The sequence below is a fragment of the Sinocyclocheilus grahami genome, unplaced genomic scaffold (assembly GCF_001515645.1).
Source record: "Sinocyclocheilus grahami isolate Dianchi unplaced genomic scaffold, SAMN03320097.WGS_v1.1 scaffold1525.1, whole genome shotgun sequence".
In the NCBI taxonomy this organism is placed as follows: Eukaryota; Metazoa; Chordata; class Actinopteri; order Cypriniformes; family Cyprinidae; genus Sinocyclocheilus; species Sinocyclocheilus grahami.
This window is the reverse complement of record NW_015506704.1, coordinates 313,705-319,562: the sequence shown is the minus strand read 5'-3', so window position 1 is coordinate 319,562 and position 5,858 is coordinate 313,705. Positions and strand designations below refer to the sequence as shown.

General features: G+C 38.3%; 1 pseudogene; it reads left to right on the top strand.

The window, feature by feature from the left end:
* The window catches only part of LOC107570954 (dimethylglycine dehydrogenase, mitochondrial-like), a 39,368-nt pseudogene extending 33,971 nt beyond the window's left edge, over nucleotides 1-5,397 (top strand).
* Nucleotides 5,398-5,858: the final 461 nt, after the last annotated feature.

Genomic DNA, 5,858 nt, shown 5'->3' with positions numbered 1-5,858 from the left:
ACATAATCAGCTCTGGTTTGGACCGTAGAGAATAATTAGACCCAAATATTATACTCTTTGTTTTAGATGTAGACTATTTAGTATCAACCTGTTTTCTAAAATCCACTTTTCTATACTCTTCATTCAAAATAGCCATCAATTCAACCGACGTTTGTGCAGATGCATGAACTGTTGTATCGTCTGCATACATTGTTAATTTAGCACTTCTTAATACCAGATATAAATCATTTGTGAAAATGGAATACAAAAGTGGTCCTAAACCGCTCCCTTGTGGAACTCCACATTCAGTTCCCCTTCTGTCTGAGTAACTTCCGTTAAGAAAAACTCTCTGTGATCTGTTATCCAAATAACTTTCCATCCAAGCAATTACTGATGGTCTAAATCTATAACTCTCCAATTTTTCCAAAAGAAGCTTATGATCAATAAGGTCAAATGCAGCTGTAAGATCTAATAAGACTGCTCCACATATCCTTTTTTTTTTATCCAACCCTCGATACCAATCATTTGTGCTAAAGCTGTACATGTGGAGTGTCCTTTTCTAAAAGCATGCTGATAGTTTGATATCAGATTATTCTGTGACACATAATCCTGTATTTGATCATATATTGCCTTCTCTCTTACTTAACACTGGTAACACACTCACCGGGCTGCTATTAGAGCCACTAAATTGTATTTTTCTATCTTTAGTCAAAGGCATGATTTTAGCTTCCTTCCAGGCCTCTGGAAATACTGATTGCTTAAGACTCATATTAAAAGTATGACGTATTGGACCAGACATAATCTATAGCTAATCGGATCAGATTATCATCTATATTATCTATCCCTGGTTGTTTTTATAATATTGTTTCTTTTTCTTTTTATTAAGACCTGTGACATAATTTCTCAATTTACAATATATCTATCTCTCCGTTACACTACCAGTTTTTTTTGCTGTTCTGAAAGCCTCGTCTCTCTGAGCCATATAGTCCTTTAGTTCGCTATCAATCCAGCACGCTCTACAATCCTTGATTCTTAAAAACGGCACCATTGTTGGGCGAGGCCGACTCCAGATTTCATCCTGTACTCTAAGAGCTTTTCCAACTCGTTGAACTTTCTGTATACTGATGTTGAGTGGGTCCAAATCCAATTTATTCTTAAAAAGTCTGAACCCTTTTCGTCCTCAGCTTCAGGAATTCCATCCATCGTTTTCCCATCTATCACCAACATCGATTCCACCAGTTTATGTATGTCATCTTCATTTGATTTACAATTAGACGACAAACTTACACTTGACGCTTTTAAATCGTCCACCTCCTTTTGTGTAAATTGGAGGCTAACTTTCAACTCCTGCAGCTTTTTCCAAATAGCGTCCTTTCTGTTTCCATAAAGGTGTACATATACAAACCTTAGAGCTGCTTTCTTGTTGTTGCAACAGTTCTTTATAGAAGGCTTTCTGCTGCTCCGTCAATTCACCAAAGCACCTGTTCATGTGTGATGTACTGTCCAGAGTCTTTCTCTTTATCCTTACGACCAGCCATGCTTTCCCACCGGCAGCAAACACAAGGTATACTTGTGTTGTGTTATACTTTACTGCACTCCGCTGCGCTTCAAATCGATCATTTAAGAAAACGGTTTGATCACAGAAAAGAAACAAAATGGTCATTTGTAATTTGCATTCACAGCGTGAAGCGGCAGCCAATCACGTGGAAAAAAAATATTTTTTTCATGAAGATATTTTGTACATTTCCTACCATTAATATATCAAAACTTAATGTTTGATTAGTAATATGCATTGCTAAGAACTTCTTTTGAACAACTTTAAAGATGATTTTCTCAATATTTAGATTTTTTTGCACCCTCAGATTCCAGATTTTCAAATATTGTTCTATCCTAACAAACCATACATCAATGTTAAGCTTGTTTATTCAGCTTTCAGCTGATGCATAAATCACAATTTCACAAAATTGACCCTCATGACTGGTTTTGTGCTCCAGGGTCACATATATGATCACCTCTTTTCCTTTAATTTAGTGTGTCACTCATATTACTTTTCTCATGTAATTTCATTTGAACAAATTTATTTTCTTCATTTTTAATTTATGAACTGTTTTTATGATTACTATTTAAAAAAAATTTTTTTTGTAATAATTTCTAAAATATATATATTTGTATTGTTCTGTAAAACCGTGTGTTGTCTGGAGGTGGTGGGGAACACGACGTCAGGATCGTACAGCTACAGCACACAGCAGAGCCTGGCCTTCTCTTACCTGCCCCTGCACCTGACTCACGCGGGTCAGAAGCTGGACGTGGAGCTTCTGGGTCAGAAATACCTGGCCACGGTCACTCCGGAGCCGCTGGTCCTCACAGAACCCACCAGAACCCGCCTGCAGAAGAAGCAGCGGAGCGTCTGACCATCATGAGCTCAATCAGTTTCATCAAACACACTCAGAACAGGATATAATCAGCTGTAAGCTACACATTAAGCTAAATGTGCCAGAATATGGAAATGTATAAGTTTAAAGTCTGTCAAAAATCTTTTAAACTGAAAACTGAAGATATGTCTTAATGTCCAGATTGTGTGTGTGTGTGAGAGTGTTTTTGTGACAAATGAGGACATACATGTGTATAATGACAAAGGTATGACAGGTATTACAAGGAGAAGGTGACTTTTCAGGACATTACCCCATGTCCCCACTTTTCAAAACGCTTATAAATCACACAGAATGTATTGTGTATTGTGTATAGAGTGTATTGAAAATCTGAAATAGCAGAAAGTCTCCTGTGAGGGGTAGGTTTAGGGGTAGGGTTGGTGTAGGGCAATAGAATATACGGTCTGTACAGTATAAAAACCATTACACCTATGGAGAGTCCCCACTTTTCACAAATGTAAACCTGTGTGTGTGTGTGTGTGAGAGCGTGTGTGTGTGTGTGTGTGTGTGTGTATCAGTCGTCTCTATATCTCCAGTAATGTATCTCAGTAAGATGAGAGTGAAATGCTCCAAACATATAATGCAGTGATTGAGAGCTGAAGAAATAACGATGTGAGATGTTCTGGAGGCTTGTGAAGATCATTCCTCCGCTGAGGAACAGTGAAAGTAAAGCTGCTGGAAACAAACGCTCCTCAAAAGATCCTGAGGATCAGATTTGAGACTCTAAAACATGATTGATGGAGAATCAAGTAAAGCTGAGCTGCTTCAGTGCAGTAAGTGTTCATCTGGAGATATTACTGCAGTTATTCTGACCTTTACTTGATCAAAACCAGTCAAGATCTGACACGAGAAGTGTTTCTATAACTACACTAGAAGAGCTTTTACTGAATAAAACACTCTAAACTCTCAATCAGAGACAGAAGACACGAGGAGATGAAACAGGTTTAACAGCGGAGGCTTTAGAAAAATGATACAGTAGCATAAGGTTAAATACTTCTATGGTGTTGTTGATTGTTCATCATGAGCTGTGTGAAGATGAGAAAATGAATTGGCAACATTCCCTTTTAGCAAATAAAGCCGCTGATTGTATAGATTGAGTTTGTCGTGTTGATTGAACAGATTGAGGATGTTTCCCAGCGAGACGCATCAGATGCTGTGTTTTCTGTCGGGTCAGTGTTTGACGGGACGTGTGTAGTTTCTGTGATTGTGATTCTGTTTGTGCAGGGACTCTATCACAGATCATAGCATGTGAAACCATATGAACAAATCATCTCTCATCTGCAGTGTTTACTGACTCTCATTTGCGTTTTACTCAAACCACATCTGAAGGAGTTTAATAACTGATGATGATTGACATAAAAGCATTTAAACTAAAGGAATAGTTCAGCCAAAAATTAAAAAAATGTGAAAAAGTGTTCTGGTGTGAATCAGGAGAGAAATCTGCACAGATCAAGCAGCGTTTAAACAGCTCTAAACACATATGTGGCTGGATTTTGATGTGAGAGACAACAGCAGATGCACTTTTTCACTGGAGGAAGAGTTATTATGGATTATTGACTCAATGTATTTGAGTTAAAAGCGTCTTAATGCTGGATGTGTTTCAGCTTTTGTCTTCTCCAGATGTTAACTGATGGACTGGAGTGCTGTGGATTATTGTGATGTTTTTATCAGCTGTTTGGACTCTCATTCTGACGGCACCCATTCACTGCAGAGCATCCATTGCTGAGACACTGATGCAGTGCTACATTTCTCCAAACCTGATGAAGAAACAAACTCATCCTGATCTGGGATGATCCTGTGAGCACTTTTTCAGCTCATTTCTAGCATGATTTCTCTGGTCAGACTCTGAATCTGAATCAGGCTTGACTCGCTCCTCTCACGATCAGTTCTGGTCAGTCGACTCACTTCTGGTTACTAACAAAATGTCTTCATCCGTCTTCACTGTAGAGACGGAGAACAGATTGAAAAGCCATTAGAGAGGAGGAGACGGCACAGGACTGCAGCTCACTTCCTGTATTCAGACCCTCCCCGTCCTCTGCACTTCCTGTGCCTGTGGAATGCTGCTCCGTGATTGGCTGGAGCAGAAGTTCAGTGTCTCCACGTGTCTCGGTCTCTCTCTGTTTCTTTCTGAGCCTTCATGTTTCAAACAAGAACAAATACAGTCAGGTCCATATATATATATATATATATGGACACTGACACAATTTTCATAATTTTGGCTCTGTGTTCCACCAGAATAGAATTAAAATATAACAATCAAGATGAAATTGAAGTGCAGACTTTAAGCTTTAATTCAAGGGGTTGAACAAAAATATAACATAAAATGCTTAGGAATTACAACCATTTTTATACACAGTCCCCCCATTTTCAGAGGCTCAAATGTAATTGGACAAATAAATATGATCATAAATAAAATGTTCATTTTTTATATTTTGAGAATCATTTGCAGGCAGTGGCTACCTTACGTCTGGAGCTCATGGACATCAGCAGAGACTGGGTTTATGAAGGGAATAACGAAGAAATAGCCCACATCTGTCCACGAAACCGCTTTTGAGTCAACTGTTCAATTACTTATGGTCCCTTGAAAAAGTGTGGAGGTACATATTAAAGAGCTGTAATTCCATTTATGATGAGAATCCCTCAAATTAAAGCTCAGAGTGCACTTTAAGCGCATATTCATGATATAACTCTAACTTGAATGTGTTTTGGTCAACAGCTAAAATAATAAAAATTGTGCCAGTGTCCAAATATACAGTATATGGACCTGACTCTATGTCAGTGGGCTGAGAAAAATAATCTTGTTTTGCTTTTAAATTGACTTTATTTTTCATTCCCCGTTGACAGATACTTGCTCTGTTTTTTTTAATCATAAACTCACTTCTTTTTTTATTCATTTCTCAGAAAACAAGACTCAACTTGTCAACTGTACATATATAGGAAAATACAGAGGAAGAGCAACAGATTTTGCAGTGTTCAGAATATTTCCAGTGTTCTTGTGTCATCAGATGTGAAGCGGTCAGAGACAGTATACCGCGCGCAAGGTTTATGCGCACAGTCCAGGTCCTCTTCTCGGTTTTTAGTGCATCTCTGAGGCAGAATGACAGCGCCACATGCTGGTCTGGCAGGTGTACTACATCGTTCCGTGTCGGTTTCGTGTGGACGCAGATATTTCTTCAGACGAGGGGAATAAAAAGATCTGATAGGGAATCCGTGGACTTCATCTAAATGAGCTCATATCACATCAAACCGTGCAAATTATTATTATTGTTATGCTTTATTCTCAAACTGTTAATTAAGAAATTCTTTTAACCCAAAAAGCTAATTATGCTCCCTTCGAACGCGGTTATCGTCACAGCCCTACTCAACGTTTCGCATTGCAGCTTTAAGTAAAGATCATGTTGCATGAAGATATTTAGTACATTTTCTACCTTAATCTTTGATCATATGCAT